Source organism: Theropithecus gelada, chromosome 16 (genome assembly GCF_003255815.1).
Source record: "Theropithecus gelada isolate Dixy chromosome 16, Tgel_1.0, whole genome shotgun sequence".
Classification (NCBI taxonomy): domain Eukaryota; kingdom Metazoa; phylum Chordata; class Mammalia; order Primates; family Cercopithecidae; genus Theropithecus; species Theropithecus gelada.
In genome coordinates this window covers 7,123,262-7,145,939 of record NC_037684.1, presented here as the reverse complement: position 1 = coordinate 7,145,939, position 22,678 = coordinate 7,123,262, and the positions used below count along the sequence as shown (strand labels likewise).

Below are 22,678 nucleotides of genomic sequence, written 5' to 3'. Positions count from 1 at the left end.
TACGTACATAACCGTGTAAGCTGTCTGGCCTAACATCTGGCCTTAACCCAGCCTTCAGTTCCCCACAATGTGGCTCAATCCACCTTTACCATCCCATCCAGTACTTCCTTCCTCCACAGTCTCCCCTGCAATTCTGCCAGCACGCTTGCTACTCCCAGAGTACCTCTCGCATTCACTCACGCCCCACCTGTGCACCTCTGCCAACGCTATGCCCTCTGCTCATGCTGTGCTCTCTTCCCTTCCCCACTTTTGGTGTCCTGAAATGCGCCTTCTCCATCAGACCTCACTGAAAATCTCACCTCCTCCATGAGCCTTTTCTGATCTCTCAGGTGAGAGCTGATCACTCAGCCCAACTCTTTCTCTCCCCATGTTTAACTGACTGATTCCTCCATTTACCATGCATTTCTTTCTGCTATTGCTTATTGTAGCTGTTTGCTTACACACTTTCCCCCCGGAAGAGACTACATACAATCCTTGAGGGTAAAAAACCATTTATTGTGCATCTCTCTATAATAATGACCTCAAAAACTTTGAGAAACAAGGTAGGAGATGCACAAGTAAAATTAAAATTCAGCTCATGATTTCTAATTCCATCCCCAGAATGGACTGAGCCAACACAGTTATCTCCCACTCCATGCACATAGAAAAGCAGGACATAACAATTTTTAAAATTTTGAAGGCAGAGCCAAGCTCTACAAAAAGGGAAACTCCAAGGGCCAGAAATGAGAGAGCCCTGGAACCAAGATGCCTGCATAAAGCCAGGACCCAGGAATAGCTGCCTTTTCATTAAATTAGTCTGGAAAACTTCACCTACCTACCCAGGAAATTGGACTCTACCAGAGGCTCTAGGTGGCAAGTGTGCGTGAGCGCACATGCACCTGTATGTATGTGCATGCCTGTGCGTGGGTCTGTGTGTGTGCACTCTGTGCTTGGTTCACATAAAATGCCCTGAATGCCTACTGTGTGCAGACCTTGAACTGGACACAGGGGACCTGAAAACAACTGGACCCCAGCCACCTCACTCTGCTTAAATGTTAAAACGTGTGTTCCAGGAGGACAGGGACCCTTGGGGACCTACTCACTGCCATTCTAAACACTTAACTGGTTTTATTTATTAACATCATGACAGCCTTTGTAAGATGGAGGGTAATGCCAGGAAGAACTGAGGCAAGGGAAATTCACTAACTACCCGATTCAGGGGCAGAACCAGCATTCAAAGGTAGGTGATTTGGCTCTGATTGCGTAAGTTTAAATGTTAAAGTACATAACCTTGAGCCACATAGTAAGTGTGCCAAAATATTTGTTGAATGAAAACCTGAATAGGTGGCTGGGAGGAGGTCACAGAGCATTTCAGAATGCTGTGGCCCAGGCCAGGCTGGACAGACCTAGTACAGGTAGCATTGATTGTGCCCAGCATCCAGGCCAGCTCTCTATAAAGGGCACCCATTTTAAATAAAATGAACTCCCCTGGCCTCTTGATGCTTGGGAGATGGTTTTCTCCTGTCTCAGGATGATTGTATCTGGCCCCATTTCCTCTGAGGCTATTCTTGATTTTTTTTTTTTCCCTCCCTGCTGTGTGTCTGGCTCTAACTCCCTTCTCGGGTCCCCTTCGGTGGTTACCACTTTATGTTCTAAAATGCACCATTAGGAGTGTGATGTATGGCATGTTCAGCAGGGCAGCCACACTGGTAGTCTGAGCCGGCCAGGGAAATGAAGAGGCCACCGCCTGCCAACAACGGCCGCCCATGGTCCTCTTGGGGAGGACAGGCTGCCTCAGACAGAATGACCTCCTTCAGCCTCACAGGACTCCCAGAAGTATGAAGCACCTGTCCTCACACATAGCTCATGCATCTGTCTGTTTACCCTGCATGCCCCTATTAGACACCCTTGCTGTGACAGGAGCTGCAGAGAGAGAGATAAAAAGATGCCTTGCTTGTCCTTGTGGGATTCACTGTGTGGACTGGCTCAGGGGCTAGGATAGGGTCACAAGCCAAGGCCTCCAAGGCTGTAGCTGAGTGGTTCTAGGGGCCGTGGGGTTAGCTGTGGGAGCCTGTCTTAGCAACATGAACACACAGCTCTCCAGCATTATGCACTTTTATGAGAGAGGGGAGGGACCCAAGGCATGGAGAGCCCCAGCAATTCCTCCTAAAAATTGCTTGGGATTCCTCTAGAAACCCAGAATTTTATCAATGGAAGGGTCTATGTAGATTTTTTTCCTCCTGTTTAAGCCATTCAGACACCCATCCCTTAGCCATCCCAGAAATAGGAGCCTCCAGTGGTAGCTGGCGTTTGAGGCGGGCCTTCAAGTCCTATCCCGTTCTGCCCGTTGGATCCTGGCTTTGCATGGGCTCATCTCTCCTTTGTAAATAATAATAACCACAATAAGCACAGCTGGCTGCATGCCAGGTGCCCACATTCATTTAATTCTCTAACAACCCTGTAAGGTAATCCTATCTCCCACTTTACAGATGAAAACATTGAGGCTCCTAGAGTTTGAGTCCCTTGCTCAGGTTCACACATACAGCTGATAAGCAGTGACATGTGGATCTGAAACCCAAATCTCATGTTGTCGCTGGTTCAGACCGTGTTCCAAATCTGTGATTCCTCATTCTGACTTGGATTCCTACCTCACTCCACTCCCCTCTCCCCAGGCTTAGGGCCCTTAGGTGTCTGCCCTGACTCTACCTTCAGCACCTCCCGTGGTCTGGAATGAGGAGCTCTGGCTCCAGTTCATGGCTCTGGAGAATCCAGGTCTCTTCCAGACTCTCAGCCAAGTCCCCCTCCAGGAGGAAAAAGTGAGGATCCAGATCAAGGTTATCCACTCAGTCCCCTGCTCTTGACAATATCCTCCAATATCCCAGACTCTTGGGGGTTCAGAGCGTTGAGGAGCATGCGGATAGCATTTGCATAAATACTTCTTCTAGTGACAGGGAGCTCACTACCTTCCAGTGTAGCCCATTCAACTGACAGACAATCAAAATTTGTTTGTGGTTGCTTCTTCTTCATTTAATAATTAACATGTATCTGTTGTGGTATGAAAAAAATTTAAACATACAAGCTAGATTGAATAGTATAATGAACCCCTTGTACCTATCACCCAAGTCCTACAATATTAACATTTTGCCATTCTTGTTTCCTCTGTACCTATGCCCACTCCTATCCTTTACCTGAAGATGAAGGTGGGGTGGAGGGGGAGCAGGAAGAGAAGGAGGAGAAGAAGAGGAGAATTTAACGTCGCTTTGTTGTTGTTGTAAAACTTTATGTACATTGACCTGCATAAACCTTACCTGTATTGTTTTGGCAAATTTTTGTGCTGAACCCCTATTAACCTCAGTAGAGAAGGCACCAGGTTCAAGAGGCTAGAGAAGACACCCAGAGCCCACAAATGAGACATGGGGTTTCACTAGGGGCTTACATACAGGAGAGAGTCCAGTGTATGACGGGCTGTACAGGAACTGCCTTACATACAGAAACAGCCCAGTGGCGGGCGGCTGGGCAACTTATCTGCCTTATGAACAGCCCAGTGGCGGCGGGCTAGGCAGGAAAACCACAACCGTTTGCAAACAGCATGCAGTTTACATAGCATTTTCACTTAACACCCTCCGCCTAATGACTCCACCTGGCAACCTCCATTTAACTCAAAACTCGGGGCCCCAATCCCCTATATGGTCCATGATCCAAAGGACAGGACAGGGGCCCAGGTGTTCCTCATAGACAAGGAAGGAGTCTCCAGGTTGGCCATTCCTGAATTCTCTAGCTCAGAACATACATCCAGATGCATCTGCCATACAGGGTCATCCTCAGGGCATGCTAAAGTTATTGTTTTCAGGTATGTTTACCCTACACAAATGGATACAACTTTGTAACCCATACCATTATCATGATATAGAATATGTGCATCTCCCAAAAAAGGTTATTGTTGGACACTTTAATTGTTACATTATTTCTCTATGTCCAACCCAAATCCTAGAACTATTCTCTATGGCAGTACAAGAAAGAATATGTCTATTCTTTTTTCCAAATGGTATTCCTTCAAATATTTGCAGATAGCAGTCGTGATTCTCTCTAAATAGGCTCTTCTCTATTCTAAATACCCCTAGTTCCTGCAGCTATTTCTTTTTTTGTTTTCAGAAGACAGAGAATTGAATGTCAACACTGATAAAAGGAGACCTGATTTCCTCTTCACCAAACCTCTTTCCAGCCACATCCCACTTGGGCCCTGAGGACAGGAAGGGGTTTGCTGTGAGAGGTGTTGCCCACCTGCCAGATTTTCTACTTTCTGGGATGCTGGGTCTATAAGGCAGGGCCACACGGGTGTACTCACTTTCCATAGCCTCTGAACAGCTGAGCTGTGTCCAGATTTATCTTTTTTTATAAAACAAATTGCAGCATTATCTCTTTCATGCATTCTTTTTTAATTCAATCATTCAACAAATTTCTATTGCGTACCTGTGCTAAGCTAGGCTGTGTCTAGAGTACTTGGATAAATAAGAAACAGTCCCACTCTTTGGGGATGGAGCACAGACAGAAAAATATATGGACGTATTCACTTATTCAGCATTTGTTGCATACTCACTGAGTCCCTGGAATAAGGGCAGATACTGGAACTATCGCCACCTTTGAAAAACTAAGGCACTCATGCATTCACCAACTGGGAGTGTTGGTAGCTGACATTGCTTCACTCTGGAAATTCCAAGCCTCGGAATTGCCCTCTAAATTAGAGAGGTACCTCACCCAGAGTTCCGTCCTCTCCCCAGGGGTAGCCCAAATCCAATGGGGATACAAATTCTGGCGCCTCACCTCAACCCAGGACAGCTCTGAAGGGCCACCCCCACTCCAGAGCTCCCCATAGGTCAGCTGAGGCCTCTGTTAACAAGTACGTGGAAGTTCAACTTCTCCTGCCAACTTCCCTCCTGCATGGGTATGATCGGTGGGTGTGGAGCCCAAGGACACTGCCCAGTAAACCTCTTGCATGCAAGTCTCCATCCCCAGTCTGCTTCCCAGGGAGCCCAGGAGGTGAGCAAAAGCAAGATGGCCTGGAGCTTACAGTCTATTGTGGAGCGACAGGCCTCAATCAGATGATCACACAAATATGCAGCAACTGGGGTTTGAAGGAAAATTATGTGGTACCAAGAAAAGAGCTCCCTTCATTAGACTTGACCTTGGTTGGGAAGAGCCAGCTGAGATTTGAAGTTCAAGTAGGAGTGAGTGAGCAGACTGTCCAGTGTGATGGGATGGAGGGCAGCACAGGGTGCTGCCAAAGCCCCAGGAGGGCATGTCAGCCGTTCCGAGCAGGAGGTAGGTCATCAGGGAAGGCTTTCTGGAGGAAGTATTCCCTAGTTGGAGTATGAAGTATGAGTAAGAGTTAACTCAATGAAGGCAGGGACATGTTCTGAGCATAGGTGTCAGCATGTCTGAAAGAACAGAGTTATGAAGTAGCATGGTGTCTTTGGAGAAAGGCAGGGCTGGGCAGAGCTGACTCATGGAGTGCAGGAGAGAAGAGGCTAGAAGGAACTGAGCGGGGCCCAGGTCTTGAGAATTCTCAAGAATATGCCAGCCCAAAACCAAGAAGTTTGCAGCCTTGCAGAGGTTTAAGCAGGGGCGTTTGCTTTTGAAAAAGATCTGCCTGACTGCTATGTGGAAGATGAATGGAGGAGGAAGGGAGTGGGGTAGGAGACTCTACAGGAGGCTGTGGCTGTTAACCAGGTAAGAGATGAGCAGTTCACCCGGTTGCATGGCTGAAGGTAGGCAGGACTGAGAGGAGGAAACTAACTAGAGTGACATTTTCAAAACAGAACCAATAATACTTAAGCCTGCAGAAAGCCACAACCCTGTCCCCCTCAATTCTCTGGCTTTGAGGAAAAGAGTTGTGAAACTTCGTTGAATTTTGGGGATAGAGCAAAGACTCATATCATTAATTGGCAGCACCACCCTGAAGAGTCTCAAGGCATCCCTCTGCCATGCCTAGGATGTAATTGGCACTCAAGAGGTTTCATATGCTGGTTTGCTAGTCTAGTTTATATTCAGGCACATTGGAACATGCTCAAGTGCAAATCTTAGGTATTGTTCCATTGCTGAGAAATATTTTTTTCTTGCTGTACCCTATTCTGCATCCTGGGAGGCAGAGCTCCCAAGGCTTCTTAATCAGACAGACCAGGGTTGAGATCCCACGTCTGCCCTGCTACACGACGTTGGGAGAGTTGTTTAGCCTCTCATGGATTCTGCCACTGCTTCTCTAGCAACAAGAGTAATGGTAGGGTTGCTGGGAGGTTCGCCTGACATGTTTCATAAGTCTCAATTATCCTTCTGGAAAAGATTTGCAGCAGTCTTGCTCTGTCACCAGGCTGGAGTGCAGTGTCGCGATCTCGGCTCACTGCAACCTCTGCCTCGCAGGTTCGAGCGATTCTCCTGCCTCAGCCTCCTAAGTAGCTGGGACTACTGATGCACACCACCACACCCGGCTAATTCTTTGTATTTTTAGTGGAGATGGGGTCTCACCATCTTGTCCAGGCTGGTCTTGAACTCCTGACCCCAAGTGATCTCCTCACCTCAGCTTTCCGAAGTGCTGGGATTACAGGCCTGAGCCACACCCGGCCAGAATTGACATTTGATCCTTCAAACAGCCCCTCAGAACTCATGGTCTCCATGATAACGCTGTGAGGCAGATGTGGCCAGACCATTCGACACATGACAAAGTAGAGTCACAGAGACCAAAGTGGAGGAGACCGGACTTCGTTTCCATGTAACCCTGAGAAGTATTATTATCCACATTCTTCAGATGATGAAACAGGTCAGAGAAAATAAGTAACTGACCCAAGGTCACATGACTCAGGCCCCATAGAACTGGGCTTCCCACTTGGACCTGTCCCAGTAAAAAAAGCCTGTGCTTTTCTGTCTTCCTGCTTGCACTTCACAAGTCTGTGATGCCTCTGCAAGTAACTCACCTTCCCTGAACCCCAGTTTCCTCATCTGTAAATGGGACAATAGTATCTATTTTGCGAGTCTGTTGTGAGAGCAAGTTGTCACTCCCTTTCATCACATCTGTCTCTCTTGTCTTCATCTGACATTGTCCTGAGCAGGAGCTGGACTAAGATGCAAGATTTAAGGAGGCACCCACACTCAGGTTAATGCAAGTGCAACCCCTGAAGTAATTGCTCCCTTAAATTTCATGCCCTAGGTCTTCATTTGCCCCATCCTAGTCCTGGTCCTGTTCCAGGGATCTAGAGGGGATGTAGGGGTGTGAAGAGGACAGGAAAGATAGGCTGTAGGGTGAACTGATGTGAAAGCAGTAGCAGAAAACAGGCCCTGCCATGAATGCCCACAGCTCGACAAGAACAATAGGCTGGAACAGGTGGACCTTGCTTTATGTAATTATGCTGGAGAGTTGCATTCTGTAAGTTAATGTGCATGAATCCATGATGATATTACAGCTGCTTTATCTCCCTGATGATCTTAAGCTGTTTTATCTTCATTTCTTACAGCTCATGAACTACCTGAGGGTAGTGTCCATGTCTTATTTATCTTTGTATTCCCAGGACCTAGTACGGTATTTGACATGTAATAGTTGCTCATTAGATGTTGAATGAACTAAAAATGTTTTGTCTTTCATTGTGAAAGCCTCTAATCATCTTACGTCCTTTGATATTTAGTTCATAATTCAAAGAACTGTGGCACAATGAAAACTACACTCCCCTGGGATTCTAGTCTCCCAGGATGAGACAGTAAGGCATGAGGATACTGAATAAATATTAGCCCAACTTAAAAAGCTAGTAAGTGGCAAAATCATGCTTTGATTCCAAAGCCTGTGCTCTCTCTTCTATGGTACAGGGGCCAAGTCTAAGCAATATTTGTCAAGTATGCAAGATACCATCTCTGCCTCTGTCACTCGTGAGTCCCTTCTACCCAAGCCCTCAAGTTGTGACTCTCAGATTGCCCTGTGGCTGGGGTCCTCCACCCCCTGGTCACAGACTGTTAACAACCCAGCCTATTGGGAACTGGGCCACAGAGCAGGAGGTCAACGGCGGGCAAGCCAGCCAAGCTTCATCTGTGTTTACAGTCACTCCCCATTGCTTGCATTACTACCTGACTCAGCCTCCTCTCAGATCAGTAGCAGCATTAGATTCTCATAGGAGCATGAACCCCATTGTGAACTGTGCATGTGAGGGATCTAGGTTGTGCCCCTGTTATGAGAATCTAATACCTGATGATCTGTCACTGTCTCCCATCACCCCCAGATAGGACTGTCTAGTTGCAGGAAAACAAACTCAGGGCTTCCACTGATTCTACATTATGATGAGTTATCTAATTATTTCTTTATATTTTAAAATGTAATAATAATAGAAATAAAGGGCACAATAAATGTCATGCGCTTGAATCATCCTGAAACCATCGCCCCGCTCCTCCCCAGTCCATGTAAAAATCGTCTTCCATGACACCAGTCCCTGGTGCCAAAAAGGTTGGGGACCACTGCTCTGTGGCACCTTCTCAAACCCTTCCCCACTTTCAGGCATTGCTTCTTACTACAGAGACACTGGCACCACCAGTAGAACTTATATGCTTCTGGTGCAAAACTGGCAAATAGGGTTTATCTAACTTGCCAACTCCAATGGACCCATAGTGGCAGCCAAAATTATTGGGCTGAAAACAACTGGGAGTCCCAGAGGGAAAGAGCATTGTGATCAATCAGTTATGTCTGTTGCAGATCTAGAAAGGAGAGTGGTATCATGCATGCTGTATATCTCCGGGCCAGGCCCTAATTTCACATGTCAGGAAAGCAATCTGATCAAACTACAGAAAACTCTCTCCTTTTGTGAATCTGTGATGGCTTTGAACATTCATAATGTAAGCTTTGCTACTAAAATTCCATGCTACTCAATCTCCAAGACCAGCTGTGGGGAAAACTAGCAGACAATGACATTCTCCAAGCAGTTCCTGGAAAAGCTGAAATATGACTTTAATAAGAAAACATGAACTCAGTAAGAATGTGGTATGAGGATGTTAGTGCCATATGGGTAGTTACCTATTTGACCTTTTCTTGATCAGCTTTTAGAATCAGCCTGCCTTGGGATTGTTTTCTGCCCTGCCATTAATGGAAGCATCTGCTTTTCTTCTGTAAACATCATAAACTATCATTTGGTTTCCACTGATGCATCACTTTCAATCCAGCCCTGTAGAATAACGCAAAATTAACCAGGAACACAACACAACACACTTCTGATCCCCTCTTCTTCCTTCTCCCATTCCACACCTGCACGAAAGAAGGGATATGCCCAGCAGGTGTGTAATGAGGCAGGTGTAAGGAGTGACATGTGTCTGATCTCGGGGTTAGTCATCCAGGCATAAAGCACACTCACAGTGGGAGGAATTAGCCCACCCAAGCCCGTGGGGTAGGAGCTGGGAAGGCGGGGGGAAGGTGAAGTTCAGCTGAGCAGAAATAGCCAGTCAGAGTGATGCAGACTTCCGCAAGAACACCCAAGAAACTTTCCAGAAGGGATCTGGGTACAGCCACAGGGAAACCAAGCAGGCAGGTATTCCCATAAATTCAGCATGCAGCAGTGAGTAGCAGGAATAGGGTTGTAATCACAAGATTAGACAAGCAACTGTTTTGTTTTGTTTTGTTTTGTTTTTTAAAAAAAGCTTTTAATGGCAACCACCATTCTACTATCTCTGAGTTCAATTTTTTTAGATTCCACATATATAAGTGAGATCGTGTGGTATTTCTCTTTCTGTGCCTGGCTGATTTCACTTAGCATAATGTCTTATTTATCTAGATTTATCTATGTTGTTGCAAATGACAGAACTGTCTTCTTTTTAAAGGCTGAATAGTATTTCATTGTGTATCTATATCATCTTTTAAAGTTCACGTACCCATTGATGGGCACTCTGGTTGTTTCAGTATCTTGGCTATTGTAAATGGTGCTTCAAGGAACGTGGGAGTGCAGACATCTCTTCAACATATTGATTTTAATTCCTTTAGCTATAAACCCAAAAGTGGGATTACTGGATCATATGGTAATTCTATTTTTAGTTTTTTGAGGACATGCCATACTGTTTTCTGAAATGAGTGTGCTAATTTACATTCCCACCGACAGTGTACATGTGTTCCCTTTTCTTTACATCTTCACCAATACCTGTTATCTTTCATCTTTTCGATAATGGCCACTGTAACAGATGGAAGGTGATATCTCCTTTTGGCTTTAATTTGCATGTCTCTGATGATTTGTGATGTTGGGCATTTTTTATACATCTGTTGGTCATTTGTACTGCTGGTTACCAGAGGCCGGGGTGGTGCAGGGGGATGGACAGGGAGTGGGGAGATGTTGATCAAAGGGTGCAAAGTTTCAGTTAGACAGGAGGAGCAAGTCCTGATATTCTGTTGCACCGCATGATGACTATAGTTAATAAGAGTGTATATTTCAAATTTGCTAAAAGAGGAGATTTCAAATGTTCTCCACTTAGAATATTTAAACTACAAAGACATGATAAGTACGTGAGGTGGTGGAAATGTTAATTAGCCTGATTTGATCATTGCACATTGTATACATGTATCAAAACATCATGTTATACCTCATAAATGTGTCAGTTAAAAAACAAAACCAAAAAACATCAAGTATTAAAAAGAAACTTCTAACAGGAACCATGAACCCAGAAATCACATCCTATAGGAGCTCAGATATCAAAGTTCAGGTGCAGAATCTCTATTAATAATATTACTAGCTAGTTTTATTAAGTGAGTACCCTCTGCCAGGCACTTCAAATCCATCATGTCATGGGTGATCAGAACATAGATTAAGATGTGCTCCATCGAATGTGGCAGCCTTGGGGCCACATGCCAGTGTGTACGGGCTGCTGTACCATGAGCACCCCTGACTCCAGTCTGCTGTGCCTGGGAGCTGGAACAGGCAGAGGCTGCAGGAAGCATGCCAGTAGGGTTGGAAATAGGCAGTAGGGACAGCAGAGATGGGAATGGGAGCAGACTGTGGATGGTCTATGGCCACACATTCTCCCTCACTCTTTCCTGGGTTCTTGCCCTCCTAAAAGCAGGGAACTCCTCCTGGGTTCTGCTCCCTACATTTGGTGGCAGCCAAGTGGGTGCTCGTCACAGTCAGCCTTGGCTTGCTACAAATATGCTTCCTCTTATTTCATCAACTTGTCTTGGCCATATGTTCCTAGGTGTAGTCTGGTGATGTGTTGGCAGTGGGCAGATCAGAGAGCCAGCCTTGGGGAGATCACTGAGGCTGACAGGTTCTCTTGGGAGAATCAAATGCTAACTCCTCTCAGTCGCTGCATCTCTATCTTAATAATTATCGACTCTGTGAAAGCTGAGCTCCATTATTCATTATGCACAGTGCCTGGCATGTAGTAGGTATGCGGCCAGGATAATCTGACTCCACAGTCCGTGTTCTTCCACAATTCTGCCTGCCTCTTAATAGAATCCATAGTTGTCTACCTGAGGGGTGTGAGGTTCCAGTCTGGAAGACAGCTGGAATGATGAGCAGATAGGCAGGGCTCAGCAGGCAGCCAGAAGCATGGACTGGCACTACTGGCCTTTCTGAAAGCATTAGCATGGCCCTGCTAAGACAAGGAGCCAGTCTAGGGGATCTGTCTCAACCTGCTAAATACCACTGCTGTTGCCACCACTGTCCCTAGAGAAAATTTCACATTTCTCCATGCCCCCCACCCACCATCCCACCATCACTGCCCACCAGGCACCTTCCTTCTGTGCACTCCCACAGTGCCTGGCACCACCCAGTACCTGTCTGCCGGCCACCCTCCCCACTGGGTGATTCCTAAAGGGTGACTCATGTCTGTATCCCCAAGGCCTGATGTGGTACCTGGAATACAAGAGGTGTTCTAGAGATGCTCACTAAGGAAATGAACGAGAGAGCCACAGGCATGGTCCCGGATGGAACAACATCTGAGATTCAACATCCACAGCCAAATAGCAACTCCTCTCCTCCCTAGCTCCTGCAGGGCTTATGCAGGATCCAAGCCATAAGCAGGAATACTCCCTGCCTGGGCTGAGCCTTTTTGTCTTTCTACAGAGAACTTTCAGGCCCATCATACTCCTTTTGATCTTTACAGCAGCTCCACTGGAAGGTATTCTTACCAGCATTGCTGAGATGCATGTTCAAGAACCAAAAAGATGAAATGACTTCCCCAAATCAGTGGTAGAGCCAGGATTTGAAACCAGGGCTACCTGGTCCCTAAATCCATATTAGCTATTTTTCCTTCACCCAAACTCCCCATTAAGTGCCCTCTGTGCACCAGCTACCAGACCAAGCCCTGGGAACACAGAGATGAAAATGACACAACCCCTACTATCTACAGGAGGCAGACAGTAGAGACCTCAGAAGAAAGAGCAAGCAACCTGTCATTGTATCCCATTTGAAATTTCCATCAAACCCAGAAATGCCTGTCAACCTTCTTCCCCCAACCAGCCAAGCTGTGGTCCAACATGAAAGACTCCGGTTTCCCCCACCTTCCACTTCATCATCTCAAGTCAGATGCAATTTTGGATTCTCAGATGAGTTGTCAAGAGGGATGCACCAGCAGAGGCCCAGCATATTGAACACCCTTCCAGGTGAACGACTGGAGTGCCTTCAGCCTTCCCCTCTGCCTCTGTGGGTCATCTGCCAGGAGAACACATTTGTCCACACAATTGAAGGAGAACACTCCGATTTGCCTGTTGTTCCCCTTCGTGTTGTTTTCCCAACCAACAGACAGATTTGCAGGCGCTTGATGCTCTTTTTCCTGCGTAGCATTCACACATCTCTTCCTGCACGGTCTGAAGCTCTCTGGACAGCTGCCCAGCAGAAAAGTCCCCGGCTGTGCTTCAGGCTTGGAGACAGGAGACTAGAAGGCCTCTGCCTCTTAGTGAAAGCAGCACAGGAAATGTCACATCGCAGCAGATGGGCCCCAGGGCATGGAGAAGGGGGGTCACATTACCACATCATACATTCAAATAATGCAGAGCGTTATTCCAACAACTCCCACATGAGAAGGGAAACATCAGGCAAACTACTCTTTAGCTGTAGGACCTTGTAACCTCCTGCAGGAGCCTCAGTTTTCTCAACTGTAAGCTGGGAAGAATAACACCTACTTCCAAAGGCTTTGTGAGCCTTAACAGACGAAGTGTTCAAAGCAATCAGCACAGTGCCCACTCATGCTCCATGATTGCATGATTATCCTTCCCTTTCTCCCCAGAAAAAGTAGCTTCTAAGGAGAATGATGTCAATGATGTCCTGAAAAACATATGGCCTCCTGATTGGGAAGGGCAGAGGGGCTGCATTGCGGTCGCATTTGCCTCATCTCCTTTATTCTCAGGAACGGCACCTGCCACGTGGAGATGCTTACATGGGTGTTTATTGAAATCACTTTTTTAAACTCATTGTGAGAAAAAGCACAGTCATGCAGCACTTCTTAGAACATGATAGGTGGTCAAAAAATTCCTGTTTCAGGAACAGGTGAATGAGCAAGCAGGTTTTTTAATAAGATCCGGTCTTTACCTTCAAAGAGCTAACCATCTACAGCAGCTTCCTTGCTAATAAATCCCTCTGGCTGCATTTAATTGACAAGAACCTTAATTGCCACTTCAGAAAACAAGAGGCAGGTTCATTTTGTTTACTAGGAGCCGGGTAACCCATTTGACAGACTTTCTCACTTCCCAATTGTGTGAAATGTATTTGAGGAGTTTGAAAGAGAAAAACAAAACAAACAAAACTAAATGGCTGGCTTTAACAAGCACATTATTTTGAAAACAGTCTAATGAGAAATTTCAGTAACTCACTGAGAAGAAAGCAGAATCGACTCAGGCAAAAGAAAAAACAGCTAAGTTTTAGAGGCATTTTGGAGCAGTGCAATTTCATTTCCTTCAAGTGTAATAAGCAAGAAGAGATGAGAAACCCATCACCCAGAAGAAGCCCTAAAGGTCAGGATTAATGAATAGGTTAGAAGGTTTGATGCTTGCAGGACCAGCTGTGTGCTGGTAAGTGGATGTTTCAACAGTCCTTAAGGGGGCTTATACATAATTTATTTTCTTAAGTAGGTACACAGTGTAGAAATGTTGTTTGCACTATTAATTGGACCAGAAAACCGTGTCTTCATGGGTATTAGCTATTCCTAACCCCTCACAGCAAGGGCTCCACTTTGCATTTCCCACTCTGTAAGGCGGAATGCCCCAACAGATCACACCAAGCCCAGATGCTGGCAGCAGGCAATCTTACTCTTATGCCTGGATGCAATGATCCGGGAAAAGGATCCTAGCCATTATTTCCAAGTCCTGGCATGTACAAACAGAAGGCTTCGAGGAACAGCAGAGGTTCAAGACATGAAGCCCAGGTCAGATATCTAATCTCCCTCCAGATTAGCTGTGTGACCTGGGACAAGTCATTTCACCCCTCTGAACATTAGACTCCCCAGGTGTAAAATAAGAAGTTTGGAGGGGAAGATTTTTGGTGTCTGGCACTTTGCTCAGATTTCTCTGACTCTGAGACATGCCTCCCCAACTACCAGGTGGGAGAGCTCTAATGTCAGCAAAGCACCAGCCTCACTAGTCTGCCAGAAACAAAGCAGGCTGGGAGATGGCTAAGGATATGAGCCGTGGCTATGAGGGATAGGGGCAAAGAGTATAGACTTTGGAATTACGCCAAGAGTGATTTCGCCCAGGCTTCTTCAGCTCTGTGACCTGGCTCAGCCTCTCTGTGCCTCAGTTTCCTTATCTGTAAAACGGGGATGATAACATCATCTTCACAGGGCTGTTGCAAAGGTTAATGACAACAGATATAAAGTGACTAGCACTGAAGGCACTCCAGAGAGGGCAGCAAAGCCAGCCTGTGATTTCAGAGCTACTTTAAGAGTTACTGGAGGATCAATGAGACTCTCTCCTTATTCTACACTTTATTCTACATTTCTTTGATTTAGAATGTGCCAACTTCAGATTGGTGGTATCCACTGTACCAATAGCTAGTTACAATTCAGCTGCTGGAATTCATATATAGATTTTCAAAGTGGGTTGTGTGCATGGAAGCATCTCCCTCTCTACAGAACTCCTTGGCCCCCAGTAATCCCATTGGCTACCCTGGGCTTCCAGCAGCAGGCTTAACATCATTAGAGAATAGACAAGCAGGGGCACGTGGCTGTTTTCTTCCCCTCTAACTACTTTAACATGACAAACCTTCACGTTGTGCACATGTACCCTAGAACTTAAAGTATAATAAAAAAATTAATTAATTAATTAATTAATTAAGAAAAAAAAAGATGAGCTTGGTACTGTGTGAACATAAGCAGAGAGCACAGGAACCCAAGCCCCCATTTTTCAATTCATCTCTGATCCCGTCTTCATAACTTAAATAACTCATCTCTCTTCTGCTGAAAAGTACACACATAGTACTTCCTTCTGTATGGAAGTAAAGATGTCTGTTATGTAACCTTCCAAACAAATCTACCACATGGCATGATTACCTTGCCCAGTTTGCAAAAGAGAACACTGGAATTGACAATGGCCACAGACTTGACTAGCCATCAGTGAGCTGCTTTAGCCTACTGTCCCTTCCTTTTAATGTCTCTGATGGGAAGGTCTCACCCATGAGTCTTAGCTCTGCTACCCCTTGGCACTGTGGCCTTAAGCAGCCTCAGAGTCTCCATTTCTGGATGTGAGTATAAAATGCCTCTACTTCCGGGTGGTTGGGACCATAATCAAGAATGAGGAGGGCCAGGCGCAGTGGCTTACGCCTGTAATCCCAGCACTTTGGGAGGCTGAGGCAGATGGATCCCTTGAGGTCAGGAGTTTGAGACCAGCCTGGCCAACATGGTGAAACCCTGTCCCTACTAAAAGTACAAAAATTAGGCGGGCATGGTAGTGCACACCCATAATACCAGCTACTACTCAGGAGGTAACGCAAGAGAATCGCTTGACCCCAGGTGGCGGAGGTTGCAGTGAGCAGAGATCATGCCACTGCATTCCAGCCTGGGTGACAAAGTGAGACTCTGTCTCAAAAAAAAAAAAAAAAAAGAAGAAAAAGAAGAAGAGGAGGAGGAAGAAGGAAGAAGAAGAGGAAGAGGAAGAAGAAGAAGAAGGAGGAGGAGGAGGAGGTCAGGCACTGTGGCTCATGCCTGTAATCCCACTGTTTTAGGAAGCCAAGGTGGGATGATTACTTGAGCCCAGGAGTTCGAGACCAGCCTGGGCAACATAGTGAAACCCTCTCCACAAAGAAAATGTTTAAAATTAGCCAGGCATGGTGGTGTGTACCTGTACACCTAGATACTCAAGAGGCTGAGGTGGGAGGATTACCTGAGCCCAGGAGTTTGAGATTACGGTGAGCTGTGATCATGCCACTGCATTCCAGCCTGGGTGACAAAGCAAGGCCCTGTCTCAAAAAAAAAAAACTTACATAAAACTATGACTGTGCCAATCAGGAGTCAGCACAAAGTAGAAGCTAAGGAATTGTTAGTTTCCTTTCCTCCATCTTCAAAGGGCCATTGAGAAAGTTGAAGTTCTATGTATATGCAATCTCAATCTCTAAACAGTAACACACAATGCAAGCATTAGGAATGAAAATGATAGTTGTGGGACTTATTTTTATCTCAGGAGCACCCGCACCACCACCACCATTCCTGGAGATCCAGGTTTGAAACATGCATCTTTCTTAATTCCTAATTAATTCTTGTAGACCAATCCAACTAAGTGCAATCCTAGACTCTCAGCAACCTGGCAAATCCAGCCTTGCCATCCACAATGGGCCTGTCAACACTTACTGGGAAAGCAGAAAAATGCCTGGCAGAATAGCAGGTCTGAAGAAGCAGCGAGCTCAACCTGACAGTCTGGACTTAAATAAATTATATTTTCTGGCTAGGGGCGATAAGGCATAAATTTGAAGCGTGTGTTCTTACACGTCATGATGCCCCAATATGCAGAAAGAGCTGCATCTTGTTCCAAGTTTGTAGCAAAATTGCACTGTGTGTAAATAGCTCTCTGGCTTTTGATGTTGAGCAGAGAGGAAAATAATCCTCTGAAAAAAGCCAGGCAGGAGTGGCAGGCTCAGCGGCCCAGGCTGGGAGGCCAGGAAAGGCATGCAGCCAGGGAGCGGGCACTTCGCTTTCCCTGAGCCTCTCCGCCAGCACCTAGGAAGGTAAACTGTCCCCAGTCATCTTAGTTCCTAAAAGGATTATGTCTTGTAATGCCTTCATGGAGACGCAAGCAAAAATGCTTGGGGCCAATTAGGTGGGAAGTGAGAAGGCTCCAGCAGAGAACGGGAGGGAAAGGGAGCTGGTCAAGATGTCAGCATGAGCTCCAGCCAGAACCAGGTGAGGCCAGCCAAAACAGAAGGGCACTTCCTGGAGGTACACAAGGAAATGTGTGGCAGCAGCACCTTGACTCTTATTCATTCATTCATTCACTCATTCATTCAATAAAACAGACACAGTCCCTGCCCTCTCAAAGCTGACAATCTGGCAGAAAACACATCCGACAAATAATCATATAAATAACCATCCAGTTACACACTTTGATAGATACTCTAATGGAAAAATATAAGGGGTGTGAGGTTGTAAAACAAGAAGTCACAATTTGAATGAAGGCTGGGAGGCTGGAGAAGCCAAGCACCTCTCTGAGGAAGTGGCTTTCAAGCTGAGGCCTGATCAGGAGGAGTTGGCCAGGCAAAGCGTGCCAGAACATTCTCGGCAGAGAACACTCTAGGCATGTGGAAATGCCTGGCGGGGAAGAGCTTGCTGCACATCCTGGGATCCGAAGAGGCCAGTATGTTTGAAGCCTGTGAGAGCAGGGAGAAAGTATGCCAGGGGCTGAGCCATACGGGGCCCCGGTGGAGACTGGGGGCACTGGGGCTTCATCCTAAATGTAATAGGAAGTCATACAAGGATTTTAGGCCTCCTGCTGGTGGTCTTGACTTGATAAAGAATTTAGCTGTCCGAGCGTGGAGGCGGGCGCCTGTAGTCCCAGCTACTTGGGAGGCTGAGGCAGGAGAATGGCGTGAACCCAGGATGCAGAACTTGCAGTGAGCTGAGATCACATCAGTGCACTCCAGCCTGGGCGACAGAGGGAAACTCCGTCTCTTTTTCTTTTTTTTTTTAATTATACTTTAAGTTCTAGGGTACATGTGCACAACGTGCAGGTTTGTTACATATGTATACATGTGCCATGTTGGTGTGCTGCACCCATCAAATCGTCATTTACATTAGGTATATCTCCTAATGCTATCCCTCCCCCCTCCCCCTTCCCCACAATAGGACCCGGTGTGTGATGTTCCCCTTCCTGTGTCCAAGTGATCTCATTGTTCAATTCCCACCTATGAGTGAGAACATGCAGTATTTGGTTTTCTGTTCTTGCGATAGTTTGCTGAGAATGATGGTTTCCAGCTGCATCCATGTCCCTACAAAGGACACGAACTCATCCCTTTTTATGGCTGCATAGTATATGTGCCACATTTTCTTAATCCAGTTTGTCACTGATAGACATTTGGGTTGACTCCAAGTCTTTGCTATTGTGAATAGTGCCACAATAAACATACGTGTGCATGTGTCTTTATAGCAGCATGACTTATAATCCTTTGGGTATATACCCAGTAATGGGATGGCTGGGTCAAATGGTATTTCTACTTCTAGATCCTTGAGGAATCACCACACTGCCTTCCACAATGGTTGAACTAGTTTACAGTCCCACCAACAGTGTAAAAGTGTTCCTATTTCTCCACATCCTCTCCAGCACCTGTTGTTTCCTGATTTTTTAATGATTGCCATTCTAAGTGGTGCGAGATGGTATCTCACTGTGGTTTTGATTTGCATTTCTCTGATGGCCAGTGATGATGAGCATTTTTCCATGTGTCTGTTGGCTGTATGAATGTCTTCTTTTGAGAAGTGTCTGTTATATCCTTTGCCCACTTTTTGATGGGGTTGTTTGTTTTTTTCTTGTAAATTTGATTGAGTTCTTTGTAGGTTCTGGATATTAGCCCTTTGTCAGATGAGTAGATTGCAAAAATTTTCTCCCATTCTGTAGATTGCCTGTTCACTCTGATGGTAGTGTCTTTTGCTGTGCAGAAGCTCTTTAGTTTAATTAGATCCCGTTTGTCAATTTTGGCTTTTGTTGCCGTTGCTTTTGGTGTGTTAGACATGAAGTCCTTGCCCATGCCTATGTCCTGAGTGGTATCACCTAGGTTTTCTTCTAGGGTTTTTATGGTTTTAGGTCTAACATTTAAGTCTCTAATCCATCTTGAATTAATTTTCATATAAGGAGTAAGGAAAGGATCCAGTTTCAGCTTTCTACTTATGGCTAGCCAATTTTCCCAGTACCATTTATTAAATAGGGAATCCTTTCCCCATTTCTTGTTTTTGTCAGGTTTGTCAAAGATCAGATGGCTGTAGATGTGTGGTGTTATTTCTGAGCGCTCTGTTCTGTTCCATTGGTCTATATCTCTGTTTTGGTACCAGTACCATGCTGTTTTGGTTACTGTACCCTTGTAGTATAGTTTGAAGTCAGGTAGCGTGATGCCTCCAGCTTTGTTCTTTTGACTTAGGATTGTCTTGGCAATATGGGCTCTTTTTTGGTTCCATGTGAACTTTAAAGCAGTTTTTTCCAATTTTGTGAAGAAAGTCATTGGTAGCTTGATGGGGATGGCATTGAATCTATAAATTACCTTGGGCAGTATGGCCATTTTCACAATATTGATTCTTCCTATCCATGAGCATGGTATGTTCTTCCATTTGTTTGTGTCCTCTTTTATTTCACTGAGCAGTAGTGAAGGTTTGTAGTTCTCTTTGAGGTCCTTTACATCCCTTATAAGTTGGATTCCTAGGTATTTTATTCTCTTTGAAACTATTGTGAATGGGAATTCATTCATTATTTGGCTCTCAAAAAAATATATAATAATTTAGCTGTCACTTGGCCACCTCTCTGATTTGGCTGCAGTCACCCTCTGGCTCCCCACCCCTGCTACTCCAGTGACTGCCACGCTTGACCAAGCTCTAACCTATTTCAGCTCACACCTGGCACGTTTGTGAACTTGCCCCAGCACACTGCACCCAGAAGAAGGAGCAGGAAAGATTACATTGACACCAAGGGCAGCTGCAGGAGCTGCTACCTGGGCTACGATGGGTTCTAGGAGACAGTCAAGGATGGGGAACAAGTCTCTACTCACTCCCACTGTAAAGAGCTCTCTGCTCCCTCTTTGACAGGGAAAGCCTTCAATTCATGAGGCTTCCGTTCCCACTGTATCTGCTCAAAGCAGACACTCAGTCAATGATCGATTGAAGTGCAGAGATGGGAGGATCTTAGCACCCCACTAGACCCTCCCTCTCTTTTTGTAAGCGGAAAAACTGAGAGAGGCTGGTATAAATGAAGGAAAGGGTCCCAGTTGGACACTTTCTTGCTGTATAACCTTTAGCAAGTCATTTCCTCTCTCCTGGCTCTCTGTTTCCTAATATGTAAAGTAAGGTGGATTAACAAGATGATCTCTAAAACACTTTTCAGTTCTTACACCTTGTCATCATCTTCAGATGCTTAGGGAGGGTCAACACCTTCACCAATGGCACTGGGCATGTTTTGGCAGGGCCGAGATCACAGCTGATTTCAGGAGTCCACACCACTCTCTAATCCCAGCCCAGTATTCTGAAGTTCAAGGACCAAAAGGTGAAGGAGTTGGAATTTGCAATAATCTGATGCTAAGTTGAAATTTACTTTTGCTTGCAAATCCCTTCATACAGATAGGCAAATTAATATTATAAGCAATTTTGAAGAGACAGAGAGGATATTTAGAGTGTCTACAAAGAAAATCTCTATTGGAGCACCCCAGAATTCACTCCAGATGTGTTCAACGCCTTGCAATGGATGTGCTATGAAATGCTCTTATCTGTTCATTACAGTGATCCCCAAGAACACATCTCCAAGGGATAAGTTCATTTGCCAAGTTCAATTGCTATATGCAGTAGTTATGAAAAAACTTGGTTCTTTGAAAAAACATGTTTGCTTTGGACTTTGCATTAATTCCAGCTGTTCTCCTCTGCCATGAAGCTGAAAGAGTAGGGATTGGCTGTCCTGAAATAGTGCAGCTGACCAGAGACTCAGAGCTGTTTCGTATAGTGGAGAACAACATAGATGTTTCACTAACCCTTCCTACAGGTCTTGAAGGCAAGCAGTAGAGCTTGTACTTTTTTGCAATCCCCATAATCCTTGCACATAGTAGGAGCATATGCATATGAAGATTGAATGGACTGATGAGAAAAGCAAGGCAGAAAGGAGCAGTATGTGGCTAGGAAGTGTCCCAATGACAAAAACCCTCATGTCCCTCCCAGGATAGCACAGCAGAAAGGACACATGTGTTAGAATCAGACAGATGTAGATTTGAATCTCAGTTTTTCTCCTACTAGCTGTGTGACCTTAGGCAAGTCACCTAACCTCTCTGGGCCTTGGTTTCCTCCTCCACACAATAGGTAAAGCAATAACTGCCAATGGTCACAGTTGTAAGAGTTAAATGAGATAACATAGATAAGCATCTAGCACAGCTCCTGGCACATGATAGAAGCCCCTCTTCCTTTCTTCTATCTAGCCATAAAGATTTACATAAGAAAGGCAGCCTCCCACAGTCACCTCTGTTATTTACTTGCCCGTGCACTGAAAGCTGGGAAGCCAAAGAGCTTCCCTGTGGCCTCTATGCTGTAGGATGGGACAGTGCAGTGAAGCGTGCTCAGGAAAGTGGCCCAGACCCAAATCTCTGTGACTGCAGGAATCCAACACAGTCAGCCTGGCTCTCCTCCAGCCAATTCTGCCAGATGTAATTTGGCTTCAGCTGGAGGTTCGAAAGCAGTTATATAATCATCATAACCCATAGCATTTGTAGAAAGCTTTTACAGTTTTAAAGCACTTTTGCATGCGTTACCTCATTTGATCCTCTCAATAACCTTGAGAGGTAGCAAAGCCAAAGACTAGAACCCCCATTTTATAGATGGAGACATTGAGGCTGGGAGGGTTTATTTGGTTCACTTAAAGTCACACTGCTAAGAAGTGGCAATATCAAAACTTGGACAAAGATCTCTGCATTCCTTTCCCTGGGCTTTTTCTACACCATCACTCTGCCTCTTTGTAATCATACTTTCATCAAGCAAAAGTTGACTGAGCCCCTACTGTGTGCCAGCAATGTACTAAGTGCCAGGATTCAGAAATGAGAGGCAGAGTCAAATTCAGGAGAGATGCAAAACCAGCTATTCAGTGAGTGCCAAGCAAGGGGTGCTGTGGTGAAGGATCAAGGGGAGCGAGTAACCCAACTTGGTCCAGGGTTTCAGGAAGGCTTACTGGAGAAGGAAATGCATTGATCTGGTCTTGGAGTCCAGCTAGAGGTTGTCCAGGCAGAGAGAGAAGTAAAAGGAGTTACTGGTGCCAGAAGCAGCAGGTGGAGAACCACAAGTGTGTGAAGCAGCAGCATATGACCTGGGGCTGTTACAAGTTGTTTGGTCTGGCTCCATCCACCCACCCACTCATTCATTCATTCATTCATTCAACATGTATTTCCGGAGCACCCCATGTGCCAGTCACTATACTAGCTGCTAGGGATAGATACATCCTGAGCAAGCAGACATAGTCCCTGAGCCCCTGGAGTCCACCTTCCAGTGGATGCTGCTGGACTCAGGCGGAAAGCAGCAGAGTGAACGGCAGAAGGAATAGGTGGAGGGCATT

At 45.6% G+C, this 22,678-nt stretch overlaps 1 protein-coding gene across 3 annotated transcripts in view; it reads left to right on the top strand.

Annotated features, from left to right (window-relative positions):
- ASIC2 (acid sensing ion channel subunit 2) overlaps window positions 1-22,678 on the top strand; it is a 1,130,968-nt gene that overhangs the window by 1,014,189 nt on the left and 94,101 nt on the right. The gene's annotated exons all lie outside the window — the stretch shown is intronic.